The 12,696-nt window shown below is 39.5% G+C and overlaps 1 protein-coding gene across 1 annotated transcript in view; it reads right to left on the reverse strand.

The window, feature by feature from the left end:
• The window catches only part of LOC106578564 (cadherin-18), a 231,088-nt gene extending 220,514 nt beyond the window's left edge, over nt 1-10,574 (reverse strand). Inside the window, exon 1 of the mRNA XM_014157549.3 lies at nt 10,352-10,574. The gene's annotated coding sequence lies outside the window, so the exon portion shown is untranslated. The remainder of the gene's footprint in view (nt 1-10,351) is intronic.
• Between the last annotated feature and the right edge of the window lie 2,122 nt (nt 10,575-12,696).

Below are 12,696 nucleotides of genomic sequence, written 5' to 3' on the forward strand. Positions count from 1 at the left end.
TGTTTTATCATTTTAATACATTTGCAAAAAAATCGAAAACATGTTTTTGCTTTGTAATTATGGGGTATTGTGTATAGATTGTAGATGGGGGAAACTATGTAATCCATTTTAGAATAAGGCTGTAACGTAACAAAATGTGGTAAAAGTAAAGAGGTCTGAATAATTTCCGAATGCACTGTATACTTTAAATTCTACAGACCCTACTGAGTATTCATATATATATATATACTTTGACTGGTACACACACACACACACACACACACACACACACACACACACACACACACATATATATATATATATATATATATATATATATATATATATATATATATATATATGTGTGTACCAGTCAAAGTTGACACACCTACTCATTCAACATTTTTTCTTTATTTTTACTATTTTCTACATTGTAAAATAGACATCAAACCTACTAAATTACACATATTGAATTATGTAGTGACCAAAAAAGTGTTATATTTTTATTTGTTTATGTTTTATTCTTCAAAGTAGCCACCCTTTGCCTTGATGACAGCTTTGCACGCTCTTGGCATTCTCTCTACCAGCTTCATGAGAAATGCTTATCCAACAGTCTTGAAGGAGTTCCCACATATACTGAGCACTTGTTGGCTGCTTTTCCTTCACTCTGAGGTCCAACTCATCCCAATCTATCTCAATTGGGTGGAGGTCGGGTGATTGTGGATGCCAGGTCATCTGATGCCACTCTCCTTGGTCAAATAGCCCTTACACAGCCTGTTTTGGTCATTGTGCTGTTGAAAAACAAATGATAGTCCCACTAAGCGCAAACCAGATGGGATAGCGTATCGCTGCAGAATGCTGAACCAACACATGGGTGTGATCATTCTACAGTGGTCCCTGTAGCGTACAATCAAGCCGGTGTGATTAGAACACGTATTTAGAATGTCCAGTTTCGAATGACGCAACAGTCAGCATGAGCTGGCCACACCGTTTTTTTTCAGAAACATTTTGCACAAAAAAGTTATGTCCAGAATGTGAGCAGTTTGCATCTAAAAATAATGTTAAGACATTCACAGAAGTAGCTACAGCATAACACAATCATCCAAACTGGAAAAATGTAGGCTACATTTGTCCTAGCGCTAACTGAGGAAAGATTGAGGAAAGATTGACATAACAGAAGCGGTCATATTTTATAACTCTCGGCTGACAGAAACTACAATATGAATTAGCTAATAGCACGACAATCCGACGATGGGTAGTTTGTGCACCCCGCCATGCTTGTTTTTTTCCGCATCAACCAAAGATGATAAGAGGAGACAAGATTAATTTGGTCTGTTTATAGTATGCATGTTGAAGGGTGTGTGTCGTCTACGATCATCCACTTCCCTTCATTCCCTTCTGGAAGTTTACCCAAAAGATGAGTGAACCATTCCTCCACCTCATTATAACATCTTTGGTCTGGCAGATTACGTTACACCCAGAATGCATTGTATAATGTCAACAAACATGGCGCCACACATAGCTGGCAAATAGCTTAGCTCATTATAATCTGTACATCCTTCAAAAAGTATTTTACACACATCATAGGTGTCCATTACAATATATGCAATAATCAGAATGCATTATTTGTCACCAGTAATTGAAAACGTGAATAAAACTGTAAATACATTATGCTCCATACATACTGTATGCGCCTACAGTAGAAACGACAACACGATATGCAGAAAATAAGGAACTTACTTTCATAGGAACACACACGTGTCCAAAGTTATTACGTGTAAAGAAAACAACAACGAAGGCAAAGCGAGCGCCAGCAAGAAAATGTTTCAATTCTTGCGAGACTGCGCAAATATATGCATACTTGATCTGCGCAAACATGAGTGAAGTGCGGTGGGTTCTCCTGGAAGAGAGAAGTTTATCCAGCTCTGCAAAGACTCAAACATAAATTGTCCGCAACGCTGAAATTGACTACTTCTATATGAATTAATGAGGAGGCAGAACACACCTCAATTCAATTTGTTGTTAGAAAATACAACTTATTAGAAAATACTTTGAAATTGACAAGTTGAAAAACAGCCTATAGATAATTAGCAGGCAGCGCTTGTTAACTGTCCTGTTGCGTAATAATTACATTTTGGAACAGTGAGTGCATTCTGACATCACGTGCATAAAACAACTCACGCTGGGGAGACCATTAGAGATAAACTCGGCAAAAAATAAATGTCCCTTTTTCAGGACACTGTCTTTCAAAGATAATTCGTAAAAATCCAATTAACTTCACAGATCTTCATTGTAAAGGGTTTAAACACTGTTTCCCATGCTTGTTCAATTAAACATAAACAATGAATGAACATGCACCTGTGGAATGGTCGTTAACCTGTTAGGGCTAGGGGGCAGTATTTGCACGGCTGGATAAAAAAATGTACCCGATTTAATCTGGTTACTAATCCTACCCAGTAAATAGAATATGCATATACTTATTATATATGGATAGAAAACACTCTAAAGTTTCTAAAACTGTTTGAATGGTGTCTGTGAGTATAACAGAACTCATTTGGCAGGCAAAACCCTGAGACAGATTCTGACAGGAAGTGGATACCTGATGTGTTGTATTACCTTTAAACCTATGCCATTGAAAAAACACAGGGGCTGAGGAATATTTTGGCACTTCCTATTGCTTCCACTAGATGTCACCAGCCTTTACAAAGTGTTTTGAGTCTTCTGGAGGGAGATCTGACCGAACAAGAGCCATGGAACGATGATGGCCCATTAGACACCTGGCGCGCGAGTTCATGTTGGGTACCCTCGTTCCAATACGTTATAAAAGAGAATGCATTCGTCCACCTTGAATATTATTCATGTTCTGGTTAAAAAAGGCCCTAATGATTTATGCTATACAACGTTTGACATGTTTGAACGAACGTAAATATATTTTTTCCCCTCGTTCATGAAGTGAAGTCCGGCGGGCTTAGATCATGTGCTAACAAGACGGAGATTTTTGGACATAAATGATGAGCTTTTTTGAACAAAACTACATTCGTTATGGACCTGTGATACCTGGAAGTGACATCTGATGAAGAGAATCAAAGGTAATGGATTATTTACATAGTATTTTCGATTTTAGATCTCCCCAACATGGCGGCTAGTCTGTATCGCAACGTGTATTTTTCTGGGCGCAGTGCTCAGATTATTGCAAAGTGTGATTTCCCAGTAAGGTTATTTTTAAATCTGGCAAGTTGATTGCGTTCAAGAGATGTAAATCTATAATTCTTTAAATGACAATATAATATTTTACCAATGTTTTCTAATTTTAATTATTTAATTTGTGGTGCTGACTTGAATGCCGGTTATTGGAGGGAAACGATTTCCTGAACATCAACGCCACAGTAAAACGCTGTTTTTGGATATAAATATGAACTTGATAGAACTAAAAATGCATGCATTGTCTAACATAATGTCCTAGGAGTGTCATCTGTTGGAGATTGTAAAAGGTTAGTGCATAATTTTAGCTGATTTTATGGTTTTGGTGACGCCTGTCTTTGAATTGGCACAACATTACACACAACTCTTGTAAATGTACTGTCCTAACATACTCTAAATTTATATTTTCGCCGTAAAACCTTTTTGAAATCGTAAAACGTGGTTAGATTAAGGAGATGTTTATCTTTCTGGGACCTGTTGATTCGGAGGGTGAGGGCTAGGGCCATTCCCCCCAGAAATGTCCAGGAACTTGCAGGTGCCTTGGTGGAAGAGTGGGGTAACATCTCACAGCAAGAACTGGCAAATCTGGTGCAGTCCATGAGGAGGAGATGCACTGCAGTACTTAATGCAGCTGGTGGCCACACCAGATACTGACTGTTACTTTTGATTTTGACCCCCCCCCCCGCCCATTTGTTCAGGGACACATTATTAAATTTCTGTTAGTCACATGTCTGTGGAACTTGTTCAGTTTATGTCTCAGTTGTTTAATCTTGTTATGTTCATACAAATATTTACACATGTTAAGTTTGCTGAAAATAAACACAGTTGACAGTGAGAGGACGTTTCTTTTCTGCTGAGTTATTTTGGAACTCGCATGTCAGTAGCAAAGAACCCACACACCATCACACCTCTTCCTTCATGCTTCACGGTGGGAAGTTGAAATTGCAGAGATAATCCGTTCACATACTCTGCGTCTCACATAAACACGGCGGTTGGAACCAAAAATCTCATGTTCCCCGCGTTGGCGGTAAATGCTGCCGGCTTAATCGGAAATTACCTTTACATTTCTATTGCGCAAACTGTAACTCATTAGCAATACAGAATGAATAGAATCCTGAGGAAGGGAAAAAAAATTGGAGTGCCAAAAAGTTACTTAAAAAAATTGTCCTAGAGTCACATGCAGGTTTGACTTTTGATGTCTATATAGTATCAGAAAGAAGAGATTCTGCCGTTTCTAAATCACCCATCCTTGCCAAACAACTCATAAATTTACCCCTTGAGCTCTATTTCAAATAACATGCACTCTCCGCATACATTGGCAACACTCAAAGCACACAAACATATTTAAAATCAAAATATGCCATTCTGTTCTTTTGAAATGCATTTTCAGAAATTCTTAATGTTCCTTAATGAATTAATAATGAATGATCTTTCTGATGGTGTTTAATTAATGGATTATAACACTTTAAATTGTGATGTTTTAGTGATTTTTCGTGTGTACGTACTGTTACATAAACTAATAAAAATGCTATTTTGTTAATTGAAATACATTTTCTTTGGTATTCTAATGTTACCTTCATAAACAGAAATCAAATGATTAGTCTTCCGATAGTATATATGAAATGTAAATGGCTAGGCGGGACGAATTCGTCCCACCTACGTAACAGCCACTGCTATCCTGTGGCGCGATTTTCAAAACCTTAAAAATCCTATTACTTCAATTTCTCAAACATATGACTATTTTACAGCCATTTAAAGACAAGACTCTCGTTAATCTAACCACACTGTCCGATTTCAAAAAGGCTTTACATCGAAAGCAAAACATTAGATTATGTCAGCAGAGTACCAAGCCAGAAATAATCAGACACCCATTTTTCAAGCCAGCATATAATGTCACCAAAACCCAGAAGACAGCTAAATGCAGCACTCACCTTTGATGATCTTCATCAGATGACAACCCTAGGACATTATGTTATACAATACATGCATGTTTTGTTCAATCAAGTTCATATTTATATCAAAAACCAGCTTTTTACATTAGCATGTGACGTTCAGAACTAGCATACCCCCCGCAAACTTCCGGGGAATTCGCTAACATTTTACTAAATTACTCACGATAAACGTTCACAAAAAGCATAACAATTATTTTAAGAATTATAGATACAGACCTCCTCTATGCACTCGATATGTCCGATTTTAAAATAGCTTTTTGGTGAAAGCACATTTTGCAATATTCTAAGTACATAGCCCAGGCATCACAGGCTCGCTATTTAGACACCCGGCAAGTTTAGCACTCACCATAATCATATTTACTATTATAAAAAATGGATTACCTTTTGTTGTCTTCGTCAGAATACACACCCAGGACTGCTACTTCAATAACAAATGTTGGTTTGGTCCAAAATAATCCATCGTTATATCCGAATAGCGGCGTTTTGTTCGTGCGTTCCAGACACTATCCGAAATAGTAAAGAAGTGTCGCGCGCATGGCGCAATTCGTGACAATAAAATTCTAAGTATTCCATTACCGTACTTCGAAGCATGTCAACCGCTGTTTAAAATCAATTTTTACGACATTTTTCTCGTAGAAAAGCGATAATATTCCGACAGGGAATCTCCTTTTCGGCAAACAGAGGAAAAAATCCCAAAGGCGGGGGCGGTCGGGGTCACGCGCATAAGCCAGTGTCCCTTGATCGGCCACTTGAGAAAGGCGATAATGTGTTTCAGCCTGGGGCTGGAATGACGACATTCTGTTTTTTCCCGGGCTCTGAGCGCCTATGGACGACGTGGGAAGTGTCACGTTAGAGCAGAGATCCTTAGTAAATGATAGAGATGGAAAAGAAGTTCAAGAAATGGTCAGACAGGCCACTTCCTGTAAAGGAATCTCTCAGGTTTTGACCTGCCATTTGAGTTCTGTTATACTCACAGACACCATTCAAACAGTTTTAGAAAATGTAGGGTGTTTTCTATCCATATGTAATAAGTATATGCATATTCTAGTTACTGGGTAGGAGTGGTAACCAGATTAAATCGGGTATGTTTTTTATCCAGCCGTGTCAATACTGCCCCCTAGCCCTAACAGGTTATTACAATGTTGACGTTCAAAAGACCCGTCATTGGCCCGACGGGGGGTCCAACAAGGCTTTTCTAGTGTTAAGTGCCACGACAAATGATTTGAAACCTTGGGTTGAGTGGTTTTTTAAATCTATTTCTAACCTAGGTATAGCCTAGTACATGTCTTATCTGGCAAGGTTGGAGAGGTTGGTGAGTGTTAGCGACAAGGACAAAGTACAAACCGTTCTGTCTTCACTGTCGTACAAGTATTGTGCACTTATTATTTAAATGTATCATCCAACACAGCAATTTCTCAACATACCAACCCTCCAAAAAGATGATGCCTTAAGTTCATGCTTAATCTTTCACTCTCCAATTAAACTGTTATATTCAATTTGTCTGTAGCCAAAGCTGTATGCTTTCAATAGCATTCTACAAACACTGTCTGCGTTATGCATCAATAAGATCTGTTGTTTGAACTGACATCACGTCAAGCAACAAAGGCTGGATGATGGCCTCTGAAAACACTGTACGGGTACGAAATGGCAATCTATTCCCTTTATAGTGCACTACCCATAGGGATCTTGTCAATTAATGCACTATAGGGATGGGGTGCCATTTGGGACACAAACACTGCTTGGCAACGATGGTGGAAATGGTTGCCTGATTCATTGTTTTAATGACACTTTGATGAGGCTGTTTGAATAGTAAATACTTGTGTTTTCATTGTTTGACTAATTTCCTCAAAAAGCTATGGAGGGATTTGAATTTGCCGTAGGAAGTGCTCCAGTGATGACTGATTCAGTTTGGCTGAAGTGACTACTGTGAGTCACGTACGATCCGTATCAGGCCAGTATTACAGGATTGATCCTGGTCAACATCCACAAGCTATCTACAGGTTACTGTAAAATGTCTCATGAGGAGAGACAAATGATGGAATCCAGATTCTGTCCAGACACTTTCAAATGCCACTTAGGTATGATATTTTAGGGGATGTCAGTTGAGTCTTCCTCAACGTGCATACTTTAACTATGTATTCAGATAAGGAATTATTAAAAACAATCAAAATATATTCCAAAAGTATGGACCAGGTGCTATAATATCAATCTATACAAACACTATGACTGGTATGGCCTCCACTGCAATACAGTATCAGAGAAAAGCTTTGGATTGTGCTTCAGTCTTTATAATAATTTAATAATAATAATTGATTGGATTTTTATAGTGCTTTTTTCACCTAGATGCTCAAAGCCCTTTAGGGGGAAACACACCTCATCCACCAACATAGTGTAGTACCCACTTGGGTGACGCACGGCAACCATTTGTGCCATTAAGTTTCACTTATGCCTCTAGAGAAAGCAAGCTTGAGCCATTAAAAGACATAATGGTAAGTGCGGACACCAGTTCATTGCCTGGTCTACACCAATGACAATCACATTGACGCCAAGGTCTGTGCTTCAAACAAATAATTAAAGGCATGCTCTGGTACTTTAGCGGCTAAGAAAGTATTTTTTAAACCTCCTGCTTTGAGCTGGATGTGTCAATGTGTAGTTCATACATGCATAATCTATTATCAGAATTACTGTTTTACCTCAATTAGCCACAAAATCCCTAGTTTAAAAGCAACTTTTTTCTTGCAGCTGTGCTGCGCCATTTTCCCAAGATTCCTCCCCACGTGGGCTAGCCCCCTAGCAATTTGAGTTCTAGCCAATGAGGCCTGCCCAGCATTATCCAATGAGGTTGCAAGGCTGTCCCAATGGCTCAGTGGACACAGCAGAGAAAAAGAGTAAGAGCAATGACATGGTGCATATATGTGACGTCGTATACAATTTTTGGGAACCACTTAGAACTACTGGCTAAAACGTATACACAAATATCGGAGAATCTCTTTAAACAGAGCCACTGATCTAAGCTGAATGAAGAGATGGGGATAATTCTGCCTTCAAATCAGACTTTCATCCATGTTCCGTGTTCTTATTTTCTGAAGAAAAGGTCTAGATCCCCTGAAGCTAGTTTAGAGACATCATGATGTGATTGCTATTATCCCTTGTGGGCTGTTTTCTGGACACAGATTTAACCTATTGTACTGGATTAAGAAAAATGCTCAATGTAGATTCTTCATTTAAAGTGTTTTGTAGACACGCACTAGGCTTAATCTGTGTCCAGGACACTGGCAATGGATGTCCAGGTTGCATCAAGGCATATATTGGTTGATTTCTGATGGGAGCCACTACAAAATACTCCTAAAGCCATGCTAACTGCACCAGCCAAAATTCTCACCAAAATTGATGGCAATTAAATGCAATGATTGAAAGTCAGCCCAGGTAATGCAGTGAAATGTCTCCACAATAGCAGGCTGGAACTCTCTAGTCAGAACAGAAAATATATTCAGTTCCTAATACAAAAAATTATGGCAATACTCTTGACTTGTATATGGTACAGCAGCTTGACATACTGAACAGTATATGCATTATTATGCTGTGCAAGGATTTGATGTTCAAAAGCTGTTGTCAAAGCACAAGAGAACCTACGATACAAAAACAACAATAACAGTGCTTCCATAAAGTCCCTCACACTCCAACCATTTTACCGTCACCCCTCCCTCTGCTGAGCACACCTTCCTAGACAGAGATTACAATCACAATATCAACAGTGCAAAACTGAGCAGAGTCTGACGAGGTACAACTACCTACCTTACACTGGGGGGGAAAAATATTCTTAAATGGTTCTTCCTCAGCTCTTAATGTTCTTTGGAGGACTCTAGCCTGATAAAGAACCTTTGAGTTATGTGTGAGGTTCTTCACGTGCCATCTACGGTTCTTCAGAATTCTAAAAGGTTCTTGAAATGTATGGAAGCCTGCAGATGTGTCAATTTCATATCACACAGCCAATTGGTCAGTGTTAACTACTGTTCATTTTTAGTGTAACATTTCTAGTGTTGATTCAAGAGTTAAATTAACACTAACGAGTTGAATTAACAATCAATTGTGTAACTGTAAAAGAACCCCACTGTTGGTGTTAATAACCAGAGTTTTACCACACCCATCATTATCATATTTCCCAGCATGCTCTATTACAGGTAGATTTTTTTGAATTGCTTCTTTCAATATCTATTTTTTTACTTGTACATTGATTGATTATTACATTTGATGCTGCTCAAATATGAATAACATACACTTTTCTAAACTGTTCCAATCTATTACTTGGACTTACTGCACCCGTTACAGAAATGGTTGTTCCAGTTTAGCTGTTTAGGGTAGTCTCACATTATATGCTTCTCAACCTTGGCAGTCAATATGAATGTAGGTTGAGTGTAAAGAGAAATTCCAAATGTTGGATATCCCCACTCCGGCTGGATTCCAATAAGTATTACACATCACTTTGTAAACCAGCATAATGTAATTTGCAGGCCTGATGTGTCCTATAAACTATGAGCCCTACAGCAGGTCTAATCAATTCCGGACCTGGAGGAATGAAGCATTTCTGGTTTTAGATTTTTTTTGTATGGTTCTTCAAAGAACCACCACATTTATGGTTCTTAAAGAGACCCTAAAATGGTTCCTTTATGGCATTGCTCTCAAGAACCTTATTTGGTTCCAACTTGCACCTTTATTTATAAGAGTTGTGTTTCTAAAGCATTCCAACATAAGGGCATGCCTGCCTCTCTTTTTAAATTATATTTCAGAGTGGGAGATGGAATCTGATGCGGAGAAAGACCTCTGCTAATAAAAGGATAAGAAATCAATGAGTGAAGTCCCGTTTTCTGCAGCGCATTTATATTTGTGTCTGAAGCTACAGCGGCGCTGCTCATGCATCAGCTATCCTAACTCACACTCACTCGCACTATCATACCCCTACAGCAGCTGTAGCAGCGGCAGAAGCACCAGTCCATAACTCCAGCGAGGGAGGGAGGCTTACAACGTACACACCACAGGAGACAGAGGCAGAGGCAACGAGCTGCAAGTGCACTCATTAGCACCGAAAAATAACCTACGATAAACCCCCTCGCTCCGTTTCTTTGTCTCTCACACATACACAGAGAGAGACATTCAAACACTCACATACATATTCTGTAGAAACAGCTCAAAGCACAAATGGTACTTTAATTTTTCCATACCTGGTGGGACTTCCTTTGACAGGCATGACAGCTGACAGTTCGGGAGGATGAGTGAGAAGGACTTTCTGTGCTTGCCTCACCATTTTCTCTCTTTCTCTCGCTCCCTCTTTCCCTTTTTCTCTACCACCGTCTGTCTCTCTAGGGCAGTGCTTAGTGCTCGGCTAGCGGAGAGCCCACTTTCTTTCTCTCTCTCTCCCTCTTTCTCTCACTGTGGGTGTGAGCAGAGGATTGAAGGAGTGTGTGTGTGTGAATGGTATAAACCATCATCCAATCCAGCCAGACTACTGCTCTACGGCTGCAGCAGCTCCAGGAGGAGGAGATCTCTGATTGGTCGGTTTAGAGCTGAGTGCATGTCTGTCAGGCTTGCACCACCCTCTTTGTCTTTCACACTACCCTCCTATTTCCCCCTCTCTCTCTCTCTCCTATCCCTGTCTTTCTCTCTTTATATGTTAACCTTCATATTCATCCACATTTCTCCCTATTCCGCTATCCCTCAGTCATACTTGTCTCCCTGTATTCTTGCTCTCCTTCTCATGCAAGTGCACATACACACGCCACACACACACACACACACACACACTCCCTCTCTCAGGTACCCTAGGGCTTTTACTCTCTCTGGCTCCAAAGGGAAACTTAATGAATAATAAACAGAGGAGTGAAAGGGAAGAGTTGGGGGTGCAGGTAGAGGAGCGTAGGAGATGGGCAGTGGGAGAGAGATAGAGGTCCTTCAGGACCATGGCACATTGGAGTGATGGAGAGAGGGCTACTTTGAGGTGTTCACCCATCAAGTAGACAAGAGAGGAAGAGAATAGAAGACGTGGCAAAGTGGAAGAGGACGGGGGATAGAGGGATGAGGTGGAGGGGTGGAGGTGTCTAAATAAAGAGGGCGCTTGGTGAAGAGACAGATTAGACTCCAGAGACAAGGAGGGAGGCTTAGGTTGAGAATAGAGGCAGGGGGAGAAAATGGATGTTGAAAGACAGGGGGACTCACTAGAAGACGTCACAGGAACAGCCTCTCCTTAACAATGTGGTCCCTCTCCTTCATCTATCATCCAGACCCAGTTCTCTCAGACAGACCAGAAGTGTTTCTCATTTACTAAAAGAGTTTAATCTGCATACTACTAGCTAAACATTTCTGAAACGTAGGATAAATGTTTGAAAAGAAACAGTACATAAAAGGTTTTGAAAACTATTTTTAGATTAACCGCCTTAGAGTATATTAAATGGTTTGGTTGTTTTGAAGGATTCCCGGCAATTTTTGACTCCGATCCATTCTGCATTCATATGATACACACATCTAATGACTGGGTGGGCTATAATATAAACTAAATTGAGATTATTGATGGTTTATTGATGTGGGTCAGTAGGCCACCTAGTTGCAGTCATACATGAATGTTAATGTGCTAGGCGTCCTGCTAGCGGGACAACTTCCGGTGAAACTGGAGGGCGCGCAATTCAAATAAATAATCATACAAATTATGGATATTAAACATTTAGGTACATAAGTGTCTTATATCAGTTGAAAGCTTATTGTTAATCTAACTGCACTGTCCGATTTACAGTAGCTATTACAGCGAAAACATGCCATGCGATTGTTTGAGGACAGGCCCCACATCAAAATATTTTTCCACCGGCACAGGTTTCATAAATTCACAAATAGCGATTAAATATTCACTTACTTTTTCAAAATATTCCTCTAATTTGTCATCCAAAGGGTCCCAGCTATAACATGTAGTGTCGTTTTGTTAGATAAAATCCTTCTTTATACCCCAAAAAGTCAGTTTAGTTGGCGCCATCGATTTGAGTAATCCACTCGTTTAACATGCAGGGAAAGGAATCCGAAAATCTACCCCTAAACTTTGTTTTAACAAGTCAAAATACTCCTCAGATACCCTAAAATGTAATCAAACTATAATATTTCTTACAGGAAGAAGTATGTTCAATAGGAAACCGATTTCAGCAGGTGTGTCCTGTCCAGTGGTGCGGGCAAATACAACTTTCCAAGACTGTGTCCGTGTCCTAAAACTGATATTTCTTATTCGTTTTTGAAGTTTACAAGCCTGAAACCATGAACATAGACTGCTGACACCCTGTGGAAGCCATAGGAATTGTATCCAGAGAGTATGACCTTATACTTGCCATTCTAAGAGGATGGTCTCTCTCACAAAAATATTCTGGTTGGTTTTTATTTGGATTTTCTCTGACCATATCTATTGTGTTATATTCTCCTACCCTATTTTAAAACCTGTTGGGGATCTTATCCCGGTATAGGGATTCATTGTCAAGAGACCATGGCGGGAAATTCAAAACTGCAAGAATCTAATAATTTCAATTTCTCAAACAAT

Source organism: Salmo salar, chromosome 19, assembly GCF_965601325.2.
Source record: "Salmo salar chromosome 19, fSalSal1, whole genome shotgun sequence".
In the NCBI taxonomy this organism is placed as follows: domain Eukaryota; kingdom Metazoa; phylum Chordata; class Actinopteri; order Salmoniformes; family Salmonidae; genus Salmo; species Salmo salar.